The 19,683-nt window shown below is 39.7% G+C and overlaps 1 pseudogene; it reads right to left on the bottom strand.

The window, feature by feature from the left end:
* Positions 1-2,557: 2,557 nt before the first annotated feature.
* Gm36147 overlaps positions 2,558-19,683 on the bottom strand; it is a 79,901-nt pseudogene continuing 62,775 nt past the window's right edge.

Here is a 19,683-nt window from a genome sequence, read left to right as displayed (position 1 = left end):
TTCAGTGGGCAGAGTATTCTCTGCAGGAAAGCTCTCTTCTTGCAGGGAAGGTACCCAGATATCTGGTGTTTGAACTGGACTCCTGGCAGAAGTTGTGTTCCACTCACTAGAGGTCTTAGGATCGCTTGTGGAATCCTGTGTGGGCCCTTGCGGGTGTCAGGCGACTCCGCTGGCAAGGTAGCCCGGGGCTCGAGTGGAGCAGAAGGGGCTTGTTGATGTATTTTTTTAAAGTAGAAAAAATAGTAATTTATAAAACTAATGGTGATTTATTCTATATCTGGTTTACTTGAAATTTCATTTTAAACTTAAATTTTGTTTATATATCTGAAGACCTTTAATACACATGAGTATTAAATATACTGGCTATATATAGATATTACATTACTCCTTAAAATCATTTATATTTGGTACATCCTAATTTAGCACTGTGTGTGTGTGTATGTGTGTGTGTGTGTGTGTGTGTGTGTGTGTGTGTTTGACATCAGTGATAATATGAGCATAATGAAAGTATTGTTTTTAGGAATTTCATTTGTATATTTCATATATGTTACTTTATAATTATACCTATATTTTTTGGTTGATAAAGTATCACTTACCTTAACTATTAAAATGTGTTAGAATAAAAAATAATATATCTTTGAGAGGACTTTATCTCTAAAACTCAGTGACAGTAATTTAATTAATGAGGTGTTTTTATTAATTCTTTCAGAATTTAATACAATGTGATGTGGTCACATTTACTCCTTCTTAACTCCTCCTATACCCATCCCTTCTTTCATACCTGATGTCTTAGGGTTTTATTGATGTGAACAGACACCATGACCAAGGCAACTTTTATAAAGGACAACACTTAATTGTTGGCTTACAGTTTCAGAGGCTCAGTCCATAATCATCATGGAGGGGAGAAGGTAGCATCCAGGCTGATAAAGTGCTGAAGAAGGAGCTTAGAGCTCTACATCTTGAGCAGAAGGCACCCAGGAGAAGACTGATTCTTCTGTACTGGGTGGAGCTTGAGCACTAAGGGTCCTCAAAGCTCACCTATACAGTGACATGCCTCTCCCAACAAGGTCACACCTATTCCAACAAGACCAAGCATCTTTTAACCACCTAACACTCCACCCCAACCATTTGTCCTATTTTAATGGATATTAAGCACTTGAGTTTTTAAAATTATGCTTCAAATGGAAAATAATAGATGATAAATAATTCCATAGAAAAAAAATCAATATCATGTGATATTTCCATGAAACATAAATTGATTAAACTCCTAATAATCTAAAGATTATTAAATACAGCAGTGGGTAACCAAGCATATAAATAATTGTTTCTTGTATGGATATTTTAAGATAAAAAAGTAACAAATTAAAAGATGAATATTGCATTATGTTCATAGGTGTTGAAATTGGCTATACTTTGCATATTGCTTTATTTTATAAAACTCTCTTAGGCTTTAGAGAATAAGGTTTGCATTGAGGTGTATGTGTAGTGGGTTAAACATACCATATATTCATATATGCATTAAAACATACATTTTCATTTCTATTTTAATATTTTATATCTGAAGTCACAACTTATTTGTTTACCCACTGTGTATTTAAGGCCTCTGAAACTTTAACAACAATTAAGTGTTGTCCTTTACTTTTTATTAGATATTTTCCTTATTTACATTTCAAATATTATCCTTTGTTTTTTAGCATATATACATATTTACAATTTTGCTATAATTACTCCGGGAATACATGTTCCTATGGGGATTATACTACCTAATAAGAGGAGATTATCCTTTGCAACTCCACAGCCAGCTACTTTCATGTTTAAGAGATTTATGATGCCTCTTTTTCATGTAGATGAAGAAAGATCTAAAAGATAGGTATAACTTGAAAGTGGCTTACAACTTAAGAAAAGACACCTTATCAGATAGGCAGCAATAAGAAATAAAATTGACACAAAGTCAGATGTATTCAGTGCATATATTTCCAAAGGACAAGTACATTTTTCACATTAAAATCTTAAGAATGTTCATAATTTGGTTAGTGTATTTATAATACATTTATAATATGACATTTTACAAATAGAATACAATTTTATTTCAAATTTGTGCTGATCAGTTCCCAAAATACAGGTAGTTCAGACAATAATTAAGTCTGGAGTTAGATTTCTAGAAGCTATGTACACATTCCAGACTTAATGTTGCACAAGGGCAGTAGCAGTAGTAAGGAGTCAGGAACTCACCTTCAAGCCTACAGTCACCAGTGAGCTTCAGGCTAATGAGAAACTCTGTCTCAAATGATAAGGATGGTTTGGTTAAGGATGATAACTGGGATTGTCCTCTGGTCTCCATACCCTTGTAAGCACACATGCATCAAAAACCATGCACAAACCCCCACACTTGCAATTTCTCTGTCGCTCTGCCTCTCTCTTATATATACACACACAGGAACACAAAGGGACACACACGTACATATCCCCCCCCCTCATGAACACACACACACACACACACACACACACACACACACACACACACACAGGAACATACACCTATACATACCCATAGAAATTAAACATTGTCATAATCACTAGCTTTAAAAAAAAAGATTGAATCATTTGAGAACGTGTAATCAAAATTATTTGTTAACGAAACTTTAGGCTTTTATGTCTTTATTACACAAGGTTTTGTGATAAATGAATAGAAATTTCAGTCCACTATAGCATGCTTATTCTTAATTTTATTGTTTTATTTTCAGTACTTTGTGAATGTATTGTTTTGTACTTGAAGGTCTACATTTTCCTTTTATCTTAACTTTCAATACTTTTATGTCTAGTTACTGCAAGATTCTCCGCTATTTAAATATTTGAATTCACAGCTTGACATTTTTAATGAAGGTCAATCAGTACAGAATCTAAAAAGGTCATATCACTTCTTCCACTCTTTGCAAAATAAAAAAAAAAATCTTTTCTTGGAAAAAAATCTTTAAAAAGTGATTGAGTACATCCTCTCTGATCACCATGGCTCAAGGCTGTTCTTCAGTAGCAGCACAAACAACAGAACGCCCACATACAAGTGGAAACTGAACAACTCTCTACTCAGTGATAACTTGTTCAGGGAAGAAAGAAAGAAATGGATTAAAGACTTCCTGGAATTTATGAAAATGCTGACACATCATGCCCAAACCTATGGGACACAATGAAATCAGTGCTAAGAGGAAAATTCACAGCACTAAGTGCCCTGGTAAAGAAACTGGAGAGATCTTACACTAACAACTTGACAGCACTCCTGAGAGCTCTAGAACAAAAAGAAGCAAACACACACAAGAAGCGTAGACTGCAGGAAATAGTCAAACTCAGGGGCAAAATCAACCAAATAGAAACAAAGAGAACATACAAAGAATCAACAAGACCAAAAGATGTTTTATAAGAGAATCAACAAGATAGATAAACCCCAAGCCAAACTAACTAAAGGGCCCAGAGGCAGTGTCAATTAACAAAATCAGAAATGAAGAGAGAGGCATAACAACAGAAATGGAGGAAATTCAAGAAATCATCAGATCCTACTTCAAAACCCAATACTCAACAAAACTGAAAAATTTAGGTGAAATGGATGGTTTTCTAGACAGATACCACATACCAATGTTAAATCAAGAGCAAGCAAACTATCTAAAAAGGCCCAAATCCCATATGGAAATAGAAGTCATTAAAAACTTCCCAACCAAAAAAGTCCAGGGCCAGATGGATTTAGTGCAGAGTTCTACCAGACCTTGAAATAAGATCTGATCCCAATATTCCTCAAACTATTCCATAAAACAGAAACAGAAGGAATACTACTTCATTCTATGAAGACACAATTACTCTGATCTCTAAACCACACAAGGACTCAACCAAAGAAATAGAACTTCAGACCAATTTCATTTATGAATATCTATGCAATGATATTTAATAAAATTCTTGCAAACTGAATCCAAGAACACACCAAAACCAACATTCACCACAATCAAGTAGGCTTCATCCCACTAGATAAACAAACTCAAAGAAAAAATTACATAATCATCTCCTTAGATGAAGAAAAAGCATTTGACGAAATACAATTCTCCTTTATGTCAAAAGTATTGGAGAGATCAGGAATTTAAGGCCCATACGTAAACATAATAAAAGCAATTTACAGCAAACCAACAGCCAATATCAAATTAAATGAAGATATTCTTGAAGCAATCACACTAAAATCAGGGACAAGACAAGGATGGCCACTCTCCCCATAGCTATTCAATATAGTACTCCAAGTACTAGATAGAACATTAAGACAACAAAAAGAGACTAAAGGAATAAAAATTGGCAAAGAAGAAATAAAGGTATCACTGTTTGCAGATGATATGATAATATACATAACTGACCCAAAAAATTCTACCAGAGAAACTCTCCAGCTGATAAACTACTTCAGCAAAGTGGTGGGATATAAGATTAACTCAAATAAATCAGTAGCCTTCTTTTATACAAATGATAAACAGGCTGAGAAAGAAATTAGAAAAACAATTTCCTTAACAATAGATACAAATAATATAAAATATCTTGGTGTAACACTAACCAAACAAGTGAAAGACCTGTATGAAAATAACTTCAAGTCTCTCAAGAAAGAAATCACAGAAGATCTCAGAAATGGAGAGATCTCCCGTGCTCATGGATTGGCAGAATTAATATACTAAAATTGGCCATTCTGCTAAAAGCAATCTACAGATTCAATGCAGTCCCCATCAAAATCTCAACACATTTCTCCAAAGACATGGAAAGAGCAGTTCTTAAATTCATCTTGAAAGGCAAAACAAAACGAACAAACAACAAACAAACAAACAAACAAACAAAACAGAATAGTGACAACAATTCTTAACAATAAAAGAATGGCTGAGGGAACACCATCCATGACCTCCAGCTTTACTACAGAGCAATAGTGATAAAAACTTCATGGTACCGGTATAGAGACAGACATGTTGATTAATGGAATAGAATTGAAGACCGACCCAGAAATAAAGCCAAAAACTTAGATACCTGATCTTTGTCAAAGAAGCCAAAAATATAAAATGGAAAAAAGAAAGAATCTTCAATAAATGCTGCAGGTCTAACTGGCTGTCTGTATGTAGAAAAATGAAAATAGATCCATATTTGTCACTTTGCACAAAGCTCAAGTCCAAGTGGATCAAGGACCTCAACATAAAACCAGATACAATGATCTAATAGAAGAGAAAGTGTGAAGAGCCTTGAACTCATTGGCACAGCGTGGGGATTTCATAAACAGAACTCCAATGGCTCATGCTCTAAGATCAAGAATTGATAAATGGGACCTCATGAAACTGGGAAGCTTCTGAAAGGCAAAGGACTTAGTTAATAGAACTAATCTGCAACCTTCAGATTGGGGAAAAAAATCTTCATTAACCCCACATCTGATAGAAGGCTAACATCCAAAATAACTTAAGAAGCTAACCACCTAAAAACCAAACAATCCAATCAAAAAATGGGGTATAGAACTAAACTGAGAATTCACAACAGAGTCCTCCCCAATGGTGGAGAAGCACCTAAAGAAATGCCCAAAGTCCTTAGTGATTAGAAAAATGCAAATCAAAATGACCCTGAGATTTCACCTTACACCAGTCAGAATGGTTAAGATCAGAACCTCAGGTGACAACACATGTTGGAGAGGATGTAGAGAAAGAGGAACACTCTTCCCTTGCTGGTGAGATTGCAAACGGGTACAACTACTCTGGAAATCAATCTGGAGGTTCCTCAGAAAATTGGTAATAGATCAACTGAAGACTTAGCAATACCACTCTTGGGAATATACCCAAAAGATGCCCCACCATGCCACAGGAGCACTTGTTCCACTATGTTCACAGTGGCCTTATTTGTGATAGCCAGGAGCTGGAAACAACCAAGATGTCCCACAATAAAAGAAGAGATACAGAACATGTAGATCATTTAACAGTGGAATAATACTCAGCTATTAAGAATGAGGACTTCCTGAGTTTTGTAGGCAAATGGGTGGGACTAGAAAATATTCTGAGTGAGGTAACTCAGACCCAAAATGACATACATAGTATGTATTCACTAATAAGTGGATATTAGCAAATAAATAACTAACTAAATAAATAAAAATAAGTACAGAGTACCAAAGACACAGTCTACAGAACTCAAAAAGGTCAACAAGCTGAAGGGCCCAAATGATGATGCCTCAGATCCACTTGGGAAGGAGAAGAAAGGAATCACAATTGGAGAGGTTGGGAGAGACCTGAGAGGGAAAGTGGAAGGAGGTGGAGAAAGGGAAATCTGATCTGGATCAGATGGTTGAGGGAAAAGCTCTGAAGCACTGAGGGCCTGCAGAAAGAATGGAGACAGGCAACCTCCAGAGAAAGGAGGTTGTGGGGACCGTCCAGAATGCACAAGAGACCTGGGAGGTGAGAGACTCTCAGGACTCAAAGGGAGGGACATTAGATGTAATGCCAGACAACAGGGAGAGGGAACTTATAGAGCTCACCTCCAGCAGGAAGACGGCATCAAGTAAGGGATAGGGTTGCCATCCCATAGTCACAACTCTGGCCCATAATTGTTCCTGTCTGAAAGAACTGTAGGGATGGAAATTGAGCAGAGCCTAAGGAGAAGAAAGTCCAGTGACAGACTCAAAATCCAGCTCATGGAATCCAGCTCAAGGTGAGGTCCCAAGGCATGTCACTATTACTAAGGCTATGGAGAGCTCACAAAAAGGGATCTATCATGACTGCCCTCAGGAAGACCCAACAAGAAGCTGTAAGAGTCAGATGCAGATTTTGCACCCCACCAATGGACAGAAGCAGCTGAACCTTGTGATTGAATTACAGAGAGGCAGAAAGAAGCTGAGGAGGAGGGCAACCCTGTAGGAGGACCAGCAGTTTCAGTTAACCTGAAGCCCCAAGATCTCTCAGACACTGGACCACCAAAAAGGTGGCATACACCAACTGATATGAGGCCCAAACACACATAGAGCAGAGGACTGCCAGGACTTGTTTCAGTCAGAGAAGATGCACCTAACCCTCTATAGAGTGAAAGCCCCAGGTTTGGAGGTCAGGTGCAGTGGGGGGTTGTGTGGAGTGGGGACATCTTCGTGGAGATGGGAGGGTTGGGGATGAGGTATGGGATGTAGAACAGTCGGAGGGTGTGTGTGTGGGGGGGTAAAATCTGTAGTGTAAAAAATATAGCTGTCTCCTGAGAGGCTCTGCCAGTGCCTGACAAATACAGAGGTGGATGCTTGCACCCAAACTTTGGACTGAGCATGGGGTCCCCAATAGAGAAGCTAGAGAAAGTACCCAAGGAGCTGAAGAGGTTTGGAGCCCCATAGGAAGAACAATAATATCAAACAACCGGAATCCCCAGAGCTCTCAGAGACTAGACCACCAACCAGAGTACGCATGGAGGGACCCATGCTTCCAGCCCCATATGTAGCAGAGGATAGCCTCCAGAAGGTACTTGGGCATGACATGCTTACAGATGAGGTCTGGCTAGAAGATGCTGAATTTGTAGCCCTGCACAATCTTGGGCAGACAGTTGCCCGAGTCGTAATGTGTCTGGTTTTATTTATTCCACTCTGAGCCCATGTGCACGTGGATGTCTTGTGTGACTGGTAGGCGTGGCCAGCCAGTGGCATCTTCATGCTGTACTGCCTGCCACATGCTCTCCCTTGCAGGCCAGAAGAAGATGTCCTCAGCATCACCCGGAGCCTGAAGCTGCTGGGGAGACAGACAGCTGCATGCCAGAATGCAGCTGTCCTCATTCGTCTCCAGCACATGTGCAGTCCACAGGCAGCTTGTGCGCTGTCAGCAGCCATGGGCTATAGTGGTTTGAGGCGTAATTGGACAAACTCTGCTGGATCAGGTCCTCCTCCATCAGTGCTGCCTCGCCAGTGGCCCCTCCTCCCCCAACCCGGCCTCTGCATCCACTGGTGCTGTGGCCTCTTCAGGTCCCCTGTGTTTACTGAAGTCCCGGAGCTGGGGTGGGGGGCTCTCCTCATGTTCGGGGCTGTGGGTGGCCTTGGGCTCTGGCTTGAGGATGGGGAAGAGAGGCTCTCTTGCCACACCCATTTCCTGCTTCAGTTGGAACAGTTTCTGTCTAAGAACACCTTGGTGGTACTCATGGAGCCTGGCCCTGGCGATGTGTGCAAGCAACTATTGCAGCAGGCTCTCCCAGTAGCCTATTTCAAGATGGCGGCACGAATCTTGCCCTTGATGCCCTCTAGCTGGTTATAAGTCTTTCCCTTGAACACTGACTGCACATTGGAGCTGACCAAGGCATTGACCGCCTCACGACGCTTGTCTGGGCCCTTGCCAGAGGCTTCCAGCCTGCAGAGCTTGGTGATCTCTTCTCTATGATGGTTGTCACGTCTTGCAAGTATTCCAGGTTCTTGCCCTGCTCCAGTTCCATGGATACCTGGATGTCCTCTAACAGGTACTCCATGTCTGCACTGTGAGGCTGTTGAGGAAGGCATAGGGTTTGTTCATCTCCATCGCCAGGTCAAAGTCATCCTCTGCCAGCAGGTCCATGGGCTTGGCCTGCCCATCTCGGATTCAGATCTTGGAGCAAAGCTTGGTCTGCTGCAAGTGGAAGCTGTCCTCCTCCTCCTCCCTGGTCTTAAAGTGTTCTGCTTCCTTCTCCCTCTGCAGCATCGCCAGCTCCTGCTCCTGCAGGGCTTTCTTCCATTCCTGCTCTAGCTGCAGCCAACTGTTTGACCTTTTGCAGCTCCAACTGGTTTTCCTCCCGGATCCTCCAAGGCCATCTTCAACATAAAGGTGCCCAGCAAGTTGTTGTCTCCAAAGGGGTTGTCGGTGGTGTTGCTGTAGCCCATGGACCCCCACAACCCATTTTCTGGTACTTCTTATGCTCCTTAGCTTCCTTCTTTGCCAATAGCCTTGCATGCAAAAGCTGCTGGGTGGTGGTGGTAGTGGTGGTGGTGGTGGTGGTGCATGCCTTTGTTCTTAGTTTGTTCTTCTTTGACTCTGGAAGTCAGAGATGAGTTTGAGGATAGCCTGGTCTACAGGACAAGTGCTTGGACAACCAGGGCTACACAGAGAAACCCTGTCTCAACCAAACCAAACCAAACCAAACCAAACCAAACCAAACCAAACCAAACCAAACCAAACCAAACCCCAAAATCAAACCATCAAAAAACAAACAAACAAACAACAAAACAAAACAAAACAACAACAGTGACTAGAACTTCTCAGTCGTGTGTGCAAATCAGTCGTGTGGGACTGAATCATACCACCTCATTTGGTTTCACAGCCCCTGGGGACAAAAGATTGAAGTTTATTGAAGTTTATATTTTCCATACCAAAAAACACCTGGATTCCTGGTTCTCCCAGCATTCCCCAGTCCCTACCTGGCATACCCTGCCTCCAGCCTGAATTTTCCAGCCTCTTCCCCCACTGGTTTCTTCCTATATAATTCAGACATTTTCTCCTCTCCTCTCCTCTCCTCTCCTCTCCTCTCCTCTCCTCTCCTCTCCTCTCCTCTCCTCTCCTCTCCTCTCCTCTCCTCTCCTCTCCTCTCCTCTCCTCTCCTCTCCTCTCCCCTCCCCTCCCCTCCCCTCCCCTCCCCTCCCCTCCCCTCCCCTCCCCTTCCCTTCCCTTCCCTTCCCTTCCCTTCCCTTCCCTTCCCTTCCCTTCCCCTCAGGCTTTCTTGAACTCAGTCTGTAGGCAAGGCTGGCCTTGAACTCTGAGATCTCTCTGCCTCTCTCTCTCCCCACTTCCAAGCAAGACAAAACTTTTTTAAAAAGATTTGGGATGGAACAAACTTTTACATATGATTTTCAAACACATTGGCTTGGTTCATGAGTGAGCTTCAAATTGGAACAGTCACTTTGAATAAATGTCCTTTCACCCTTCAGGGAACACTGACTTTGAGACCCAGAGTGTGTGGCTTTGCCTGTACCTCTTCTCCCTTTTCTAGCATGGCTATAGATGTGTGTTCAAATCTGTAGATGTCAAGCTACCTCTCTTCATTCCCCCTCCTATACAGAATATGTATTCAATAAATATGCATATTCAATTATGTATTTTCCTTCTGATTAATAGAAATGAAGACAACACATACAAGAGGTCATTCAAGAAACTGGTTCTTCATGAAAGAATTAATGTATCTAATACTATGATTTCAAACTCTAATTAGAGGAGCATAAATCTTGATCTAAATTTTGTTATTCTTGTGAGAACCATCATCATCAATAATGTGGATTAATCTTATAAATCTTATAAAATTGTAAAGAGAGTTTTCATTACAATGATGGCTTCCTGCCACAGTTTATTTATGCTTTAATATAGCACTAAATCTTTTAATATTAACTCTCTGTTATATTCTCAATTTTTCAGTTTTTTTCCCATATAAATGGCATGGTCAATTATAAGGACTTTCAAATCCTTTATATTCTCCCAGTCTGTTGTCCCCTACTGCTTGCCATATTGACCCTACACTTGTTTCTGTAGACCATCTGCTCATCTTAGAACATGTCAGATAACGTCATACTTAAGGGAGCTTAAATTGCTATTTCTTCACACTGTTAGTCCTTTTCTCAAGGTGTCTGCCCTGACAATGTCTAAATTTTGAAATCTTTAGTAGCAAAATTTACCCTACCGTAGAAGCCAGTCTACACACATTTCGCACCATTACTTCTCACACAGTCCTTTCTTTCCTAATGTTGCTCAAGGAACACATTATCACAGAATGATTTTAAATGTGGAAGAGCCATCCACTATAGTATGGAATCATACACATGATCACACACACACACACACACATACACACACACACACACACACACACACATCTCTCTCTCTTCTCTAGCAACTATAAATTACCAAGAACCCCTTGATAAGGAGTCGAACCTGGAAATATATAACTGACCTATTTTGTAATATTGATTGGCTTGACATTGTGCACATATGGGCAGTACTAAGCTAACTTAGGTTATAAAGGTAAGGCATGAAGTTTGATAGGGAATATGTTCAGAAGGATGAGGGAAATGTGACCTATACGTGTGTGTGTGTGTGTGTGTGTATGAATGAATGATATATATATATATATATATATATATATATATATATATATATATATATATATATATATATATATATATGAAACTGTAAGTCCCCAACCTTCAGTCAGTGGTACTTACTTTGAGATGCCCCTGAGTGAGAGATGCAGATCTATGCAAAAGCAAGGTTTATTTTCCAGCAAATCTGAGTCCACCTTCAATTAGTCCCTCTAGGAGAGTTACCAAGAAGGCAATCCTGAATGTCTATTACAAGCAGTTTTTATACTTTTTAGGGGCACAGATTACATCAGCAAGGTTAGAGTTCAAATTTACTGGCTAAGCATATTGACCTTTAAATCTATTGGTTAGCAAGCATGACATACATTTGAATTCTACCTGGCACTTTCCAGAGAGTCATGTAACTATCACTATATTCTGAGATTTTTTTTTTTTTTTACTCAAAAATGTTCCTGTGGATGGAAAATAGATCTTGGTCTAGCCTTGACCTGAGGTGGGTGGGTGTAAGGCTGGCCAAAGCCCCTAGGGCCTTTCAAAACAATATACTTGCAAGCACTATGGAGAAGGCTCAGTCAGTAAGTTTCCTAGAATTCATGTGGAAAAAAAGCAGACATGGCTGTGTGTGCCCTTTTAACGCTAGAATTGGAAAGTCAGGGACAGGTGGATCACTGGCACCAGAACCCTGCCTCAAAAAAGGAAAAAAAGGAGATGTTGACATCTTTCCTCTAACCTCCACAAATAGGAGCACACCTATGCAGAAACACAGGTGAGCATTCATATAACAACGCCTACAAACCAATAGAAACAGAAACACACCTCCAGTGGACCAAGGAAGTTGATCTTACTAGCCTGTGGCAAGAACAACTGCCGTGGAAAAGATGCTCTAGTGTGGACTTGAAGAGAATGGGGAACATTGAAAATTCTATGGCCAGAGGAAACGGTTTATCCTCAAAGAAAGTGCTAGGAAAATGTATCAACCTTATGCTTTTCTGGGAGGTATAGGAGGCAATGTTGATAGGATTAGTCTTGACAGGTTAGAACTACAGACATTTCTTTCCCTGAAGACTTGTTTCTAGTGGTCTGTTATTTGTCTCTGGAATGGTTAAGGAAGAAAAGACCATGATATGGAACAGCCACATATGAGCTCTCCTTTATTGACTCTCAAAATATATGCTCTCCTTTATTGACTACCCCATAAAATAAAAACACACAAAACAAAATCAAACAGACAAGCAAGCAAGCAAATGAAAACTGTGAGTGGGCCAGCAGTAACATTAAATCTGGAGGGTGCTGTATGGGGTCGATTTAATACAGGCTTGAATTATATAGTGAGATTGTGTCTTTTTTTTTTTTAGGTATTTTCCTCATTTACATGTCCAGTGCTATCCCAAAAGTTCCCCATACCCCCCCCCAAATCCCCCACCTACCCACTCCCAATTCTTGGCCCTGGTATTCCCCTGTACTGAGGCATATGAAGTTTGCACAACCAATGGGCCACTCTCTCCACTGATGGCCAACTAGGCCATCTTTTGATACATATGCAGCTAGAGAGACAAACTCCGGGGTACTGGTTAGTTCATCACCTATAGGGTTGCAGATCCCTTTAGCTCCTTGGGTACTTTCTCTAGCTCCTTCATTGGGGGTCCTGTGATCCATCCAATAGCTGACTCTGAACATTCACTTCTGTGTTTGCTAGGCCCCGGCATAGTCTCACAAGAGACAACTGTATCAGGGTCCTTTCGATAAAATCTTGCTAGTGTATGCAATGGTATCAGCATTCAGAGGCTGATAATGGGATGGGTCCCTGGATAAGGCAGTCTCTAGATGGTCCATCCTTCTGTCGCAGCTCCAAACTTTGTCTCTGCAATTCCTTCCACGGGTGTTTTGTTCCCAATTCTAAAAAGGGGCAAAGTATCCACACTTTGGTCTTCATTCTTCTTGAGTTTCATGTGTTTCGCAAATTGTATCTTATATCTTGGGAATTCTAATATTCTGGGCTAATATCCACTTATCAGTGAGTACATATCATTTGAGTTCTTTTGTGATTGGGTTACCTCACTCAGGATGATGCCCTCCAGGTCCATCCATTTGCCTAGGAATTTCATAAATTCATTCTTTTTATTAGCTGAGTAGTACTCCATTGTGTAAATGTACCACATTTTTGTATCTGTTCCTCTGTTGAGGGCATCTGGGTTCTTTCCAGCTTCTGGCTATTACAAATAAGGCTGATATTAACATAGTGGAGCATGTGTCTTTCTTCCCGTTGGAACATCTTCTGGATAAATGCCCAGGAGAGGTATTGCAGGATCATCCAATAGTACTATGTCCAATTTTCTGAGGAACCGCCAGACTGATTTCCAGAGTGGTTGTACAAGCTTGCAATCCCACCAACAATGGAGGAGTGTTCTTCTTTCTCCACATCCTTGCCAGCATCTGCTGTCACCTGAGTTTTTGATCTTAGCCATTCTGACTGGTGTGAGATGGAACATCAGGGTTGTTTTGATTTGCATTTCCCTGATGATTAAGGATGCTGAACATTTTTTTCAGGTGCTTCTCAGCCATTCTGTATTCCTTAGGTGAGAATTCTTTGTTTAGCTCTGAGCCCCATTTTTTAATGCGGTTATTTGATTTTTTGAAGTCCACCATCCTGAGTTCTTTATATATATTGGATAATAGTCCCCTGATTTAGGATAGGTAAAGATCCTTTCCCAATCCGTTGGTGGTCTTTTTGTCTTATTGACGGTGTCTTTTGCCTTACAGAAGCTTTGCAGTTTCATGAGGTCCCATTTGTCAATTCTCGATCCTACAGCACAAGCCATTGCAGTTCTATTCAGGAATTTTTCCCCTGTGCCCATATCTTCGAGGCTTTTCCACACTTTCTCCTTTATAAGTTAGAGTGTCTCTGGTTTTATGTGGAGCTCCTTAATCCACTTAGATTTTACCTTAGTATAAGGAGATAGGAATGGATCAATTCGCATTCTTCTACATGATAACCACCAGTTGTGCCAGCACCATTTGTTGAAAATGCTGTCTTTTTTCCATTGGATGGTTTTAGCTCCCTTGTCAAAGATCAAGTGACCATAGGTGTGTGGGTTCATTTCTGGGTCTTCAAGTCTATTCCATTGATCTACTTGTCTGTCGCTATACCAGTACCATGCAGTTTTTATCACAATTGTCTGTAGCTTTAGGTCAGGCATGGTGATTCCACCAGAGGTTCTTTTATCCTTGAGAAGAGTTTTTGCTATCCTAGGATTTTTGTTATTCCAGATGAATTTGCAGATTCTCCTTTCTAATTCATTGAAGAATTGAGTTGAAATTTTGATGGGGATTGCATTGAATCTGTAGATTGCTTTTGGCAAGATAGCCATTTTTACAATGTTGATCCTGCCAATCCATGAGCATGGGAGATCTTTCCATCTTCTGAGATCTTCTTTAATTTCTTTCTTCAGAGACTTGAAGTTTTTATCATACAGATCTTTCACTTCCTTAGTTTAAGTCACGCCAAGATATTTTATATTATTTGTGACTATTGAGAAGGGTGTTGTTTCCCTAATTTCTTTCCCAGCCTGTTTATTCTTTGTGTAGTGAAAGACCATTGACTTGTTTGACTTAATTTTATATGCAGCTACTTCACTGAAGCTGTTTATCAGGTTTAGGAGTTCTCCTTTGGAATTTTTAGGGTCACTATGAAGTGTCTCTTCTTGTCTTTTTTGATAACTTTGGGTTGGAAGTCGATTTTATTCGATATTAGAATGGCTACTCCAGCTTGTTCCTTCAGACCATTTGCTTGGAAATTTGTTTTCCAGCCTTTCACTCTGAGGTAGTGTCTGTCTTTTTCCCTGAGATGTGTTTCCTGTAAACAGCAAAATGTTGGGTCCTGTTTGTGTAGCCAGTCTGTTAGTCTATGTCTTTTTATTGGGGAATTGAGTCCATTGATATTAAGAGATATTAAGGAAAAGTCATTGTTGCTTCCTGTTATTTTTATTGTTAGAGTTGGCATTCTGTTCTTGTGGCTGTCTTCTTTTAGGTTTGTTGAAGGATTACTTTCTTGCTTTTTCTAGGGCTTGGTTTCTGTCCTTGTATTGGGTTTTGCCTGTTATTATCATTTGAAGGGCTGGATTCATGGAAAGATATTGTGTGAATTTGGTTTTGTCGTGGAATACTTTGGTTTCTCCATCTATGGTAATTATAAGTTTGGCTGCGTATAGTAGCCTGGGCTAGCATTTGTGTTCTCTTAGTGTCTGTATAACATCTGTCTAGGATCTTCTGGCTTTCATAGTCTCTGGTGAAAATTCTGGTGTAATTCTGATTGGCTTGCCTTTATAAGTTACTTGAACTTTTTCCCTTACGGCTTTTAGTATTCTATCTTTATTTCGTGCATTTGTTGTTCTGATTATCATGTGTCGGGAGGAATTTCTTTTCTGGTCCAGTCTATTTGGAGTAGGTTTGGTCTTCTCATTGTGTCCTGGAATACCTGGATGTTTTTAGTTAGGATCTTTTTGCATTTTCCATTTTCTTTGATTGTTGTGCCGATGTTCTCTATGGAATCTTCTGCACCTGATATTCTCTCTTCCATCTCTTGTATTCTGTTACTGATACTCGAATCTATAGTTCCAAATTTCTTTTGTAGGGTTTCTATCTCCAGTGTTGCCTCACATTGAGTTTTCTTTATTGTGTCTACTTCCCTTTTTAGGTCTAGTATGGTTTTGTTCATTTCCATCACCTGTTTGGATGTGTTTTCCTTTTTTCTTTAAGGACTTCTACCTGTTTGGTTGTGTTTTCATGTTTATCTTTAAGGACTTGTAACTCTTTAGCAGTGTTCTCCTGTATTTCTTTAAGTGAGTTATTAAAGTTCTTCTTGTTGTCCTCTACCATCATCATGAGATATACTTTTAAATCCGTGTCTAGTTTTTCGGGTGTGTTGGGGTGTGCAGGGCTTGGTGGGGTGGGAGTGCTGCATTCTGATGATGGTGAGTGGTCTTGGTTTCTGTTAGTAAGATTCTTACATTTGCCTTTTGCCATCTGGTAATCTCTGTAGTTAGTTGTTATAGTTGTCTCTGGTTAGAGCTTGTTCCTCTGGTGATTCTGTTAGCCTCTATCAGCAGACCTGGGCGACTAACTCTCTCCTGAGTTTCAGTGGTCAGAGTACTCTCTGCAGGCAAGCTCTCCTCTTGCAGGGAAGGTGCCCAGATATCTGACGTTGAAATCTGCCTCCTGGCAGAAGTTGTGTTCCATTCACAGGAGGTCCTAAGATCCAGTGGAGAGTTCTCTGAGGAACTATGGGTGTCCTCAGACTACGGGCCCAAGATGCCCAGGAGCTGGTACCTACTGGAAGGGCGTTAGATTGTGTCTTATATAAAAAAGAATTAAACAAAGATTAGATAGCTCCAGCAAAGGCAATACCTCAACCTTGCGCACATTTCCTTAGATGTCAAACTTGTATAAAATAGAACATTTAAAACACGATTAATAGACAGGGCACTTATGGTAACAGAAATTATATAGAATTTTTTCCTTATTAAGAATATTTTACAATTACATGGCTTCCATAAATTAGAGATATGTGCATGGTTTGGGATATATTCCAAATCATTGGAATAATTTCCAAACATAATAATTGCTCCATAATTATCTCAAATGTTCTACTTAATTCGTAAAGTTTAATTTCCACATTATTTCTACAACTATACAAGGACTGATACAACCCTCTGGTGGATGATTTTATTTCCTCAAATATGTAGTTCATGTTTTTTGACTTAAAGTAGCACACCAAATGCCATTATGTTGGCGTGGATGTTTAATAAATGTAATTATATGGAGACCAGTTAAACTGGATGCAAAATAATCCATGAGCAAATTACAGCACTAAATGGATTCTTCCTACCATTCATTATGAATATATAATCTTTATTCCACATTTCTTTCTAGTTGATTGTCTCTCTTGAGGTCAGTGAGAAAAATTTACATAGTTGCCTTTTATGTTAGTCTCTTGAGGTAAACTCTACAAAGCTATCAGAAAATGAAAAAAATCATCTGATTAATTGTTTCTGATGTTGAACAATTAGAAGAAACCAATCATTTGCATTTTAATAACATTGTAACCATCTGTTAAATGAATACATTAATCTTGATTAGCTTGGTTCCTGACACTTGCAGTCAGGGCTTACTCATGTGTACAAGGATGCTCAGAGTTTTAAAGTCATATATAGCTTTAGTTTCCAGAGTAAAATGGAACTCCATTTGCTGATGGAGTACAGAAAAGAAATAAAAGATGAATTATTATTGCAGGAAGAAAAATTACAAAATGAATCAGATAATTTGAGTTGATAAAAGCAATGATTTCATCTGTTTTGTTACATAAAACGTAACATAAATCATCATGTTGCTGGCCAATGACACAATTGTGGTTGCTTTTTCAACAAAAGTAAAGTATAAATTAGACAACTGTAGCCAAAATATTGTCCTTCAAACCTGTGAGAGGAAACATAAAGCCATTCAATTAATATCAAACCACTCTGCCATGTTATTAACATGAAGATTAAGAGCCCATTTTATTGTCACATCCTACAAATTTCCCTCCCTCCAAATGTTCCCTTTGTGATTTTATTACTTTGACAACAGTATTCATTTCACTTATAATTTTATTAATATTCCATAACAGTGCTACACACACATGCATTTATGATTCTCTATGTAAAGAAAAAACCCTTAAGAAATAAGACTTGCTTTGTGTCTAAATAATAACACAATAACTTAATAGATTACAAATGGACAATAAACACATAGAAGAATCTAAATCCTTAGGTGCTATTGAAAATGCTGCTTAATTTGTATTTGTTATAGTAAGCATAAGTAGAAAGAAGTACCATTTTTATAACAATTGAAGAAGTGTAAAGGAAAAATGTGGGTATATCTTGATGGTGCATGCTTTAATCCCAAAACTTGTCAGGGAGGCAGGAGATCTCTGTATATATAAAGTTGCCCTAATCCCACATAGCAGTTCCAGACTATACAGTGACTCCTTGTTTCAAAAAAGCCAACCAAGCAAACAAAACAAGAATAAAGGAAAAAGAAAAACAACAACAACAACAACAACAAGAGAAACCTTTCTGTTTGTAGATCAGCATTAGGTTCACATAGACAGTATCAACTAATGTTCAACTGTAGGGTCCAGGAAAAGTTTAAAATTTCTCATGCCATTGGTTCTAGGATTAATGTATGATGAGAAATATGTCTATTTTTGTTTGAACAAATTCATTGTAAACAAGTTACCCTTGGCATAAAATGTAAAAGATAAGAGAGGTGGTTTGAATATGCTTGGCTCAGGGAGTGGCACTATTAAGAAGTGTGGCCTTGAGAAAGTTTGTGTGACAATGTTGGAGGAAGTGTAGCCTTGTTGGAGGAAGAGTGTCACTGTGGGAACAGGCAATGAGACCCTCCCCCTAACCATGTGGGATTAATGTATGATGAGAAATATGTCTGTTTTTGTTTGAACAAATTCACTGTAAACAAGTTACTCTTGGCATAAAATGTAAAAGGAAAGAGAGGTGATTTGAATATGCTTGGCTCAGGGAGTGGCACTATTAAGAGGTGTGGCCTAGAGAGAGTATGTGTGACAATGTTGGAGGAAGTGTAGCCTTGTTGGAGGAAGAGTGTCACTGTGGGAACAGGCAATGAGACCCTGCCCCTAACCATGTGGGAGCCAGTCTTCTCCTAGAGTCCTTCAGATGAAGATGTAGAACTCTCAACTCTTCCTACACTGCCTGCTTGTACTGTACCATGATCCTACCTTGATAGTATTAGACTGAACCTCTGAATCTATAAATCAGCTCCAACTAAATTTAGTCCTTTTAAGAGAAGGAGTTACAGAGAAAAAGTTTGGAGCTGAGAGGGAAGGACGGACCATCCAGAGACTGCCCCACCCAGGGATCCATCCCATATGAAATCATCAAACCCAGACACTATTGTGGATGCCAAAAAAAGCTTGCTGACAGGCCCCTGATATAGCTGTCTTCTAAGAGGCTCTGCCAGTGCCTGACAAATACAGAAGTAGATGCTCACAGTCATCTATTTGATGGAACACAGGGCTCCTAATGAAGGAGCTAGAGAAAGTACCCAAGGAGCTAAAGGGGTCTGTGACCCTATAGGAGGAACAACAATATGAACTAACCAGTGCCCAACCAGAGCTGTGTCTCTAATTGCATATGTAGCAGAAGATGGCCTAGTTGGCCATCAATGGGAGGAGAGGACCTTGGTCTTGGGAAGATCATATGACCCAGTACAGGGGAATGCCAGGGCCAGGAAGCAGAAGTGGATGGGTTGGGAAGCAGGGGTGGTGTAGGGTATATGGGGCTTCGGGGATAGCATTTGAAATGTAAATGAAGAAAATATCTAATAAAAAAAGAAATATTTTTTTTTAAAGTTGCCTTGTGTATGGTGTCTCTTCACAGAAATGGAAACACTAAGACAGAAAGTCTGTTCAAGTGTTTTTATCCAACTCTGTGGATTCTCATGTTAAAGTAAAAGTAAATCACTCCAAACTTAAAATTCATATCCAGTTCATATCTCATCTAATATCATTGGGATCAGGTAGTGATCTGAGTGAGAACTTCCCCCTGTAGATTCAGGAA

This window comes from Mus musculus, chromosome 15 (assembly GCF_000001635.26).
Source record: "Mus musculus strain C57BL/6J chromosome 15, GRCm38.p6 C57BL/6J".
Lineage (NCBI taxonomy): Eukaryota > Metazoa > Chordata > Mammalia > Rodentia > Muridae > Mus > Mus musculus.
The sequence above is the reverse complement of the archived record's forward strand: the minus strand, read 5'-3'. Positions and strand labels throughout refer to the sequence as shown.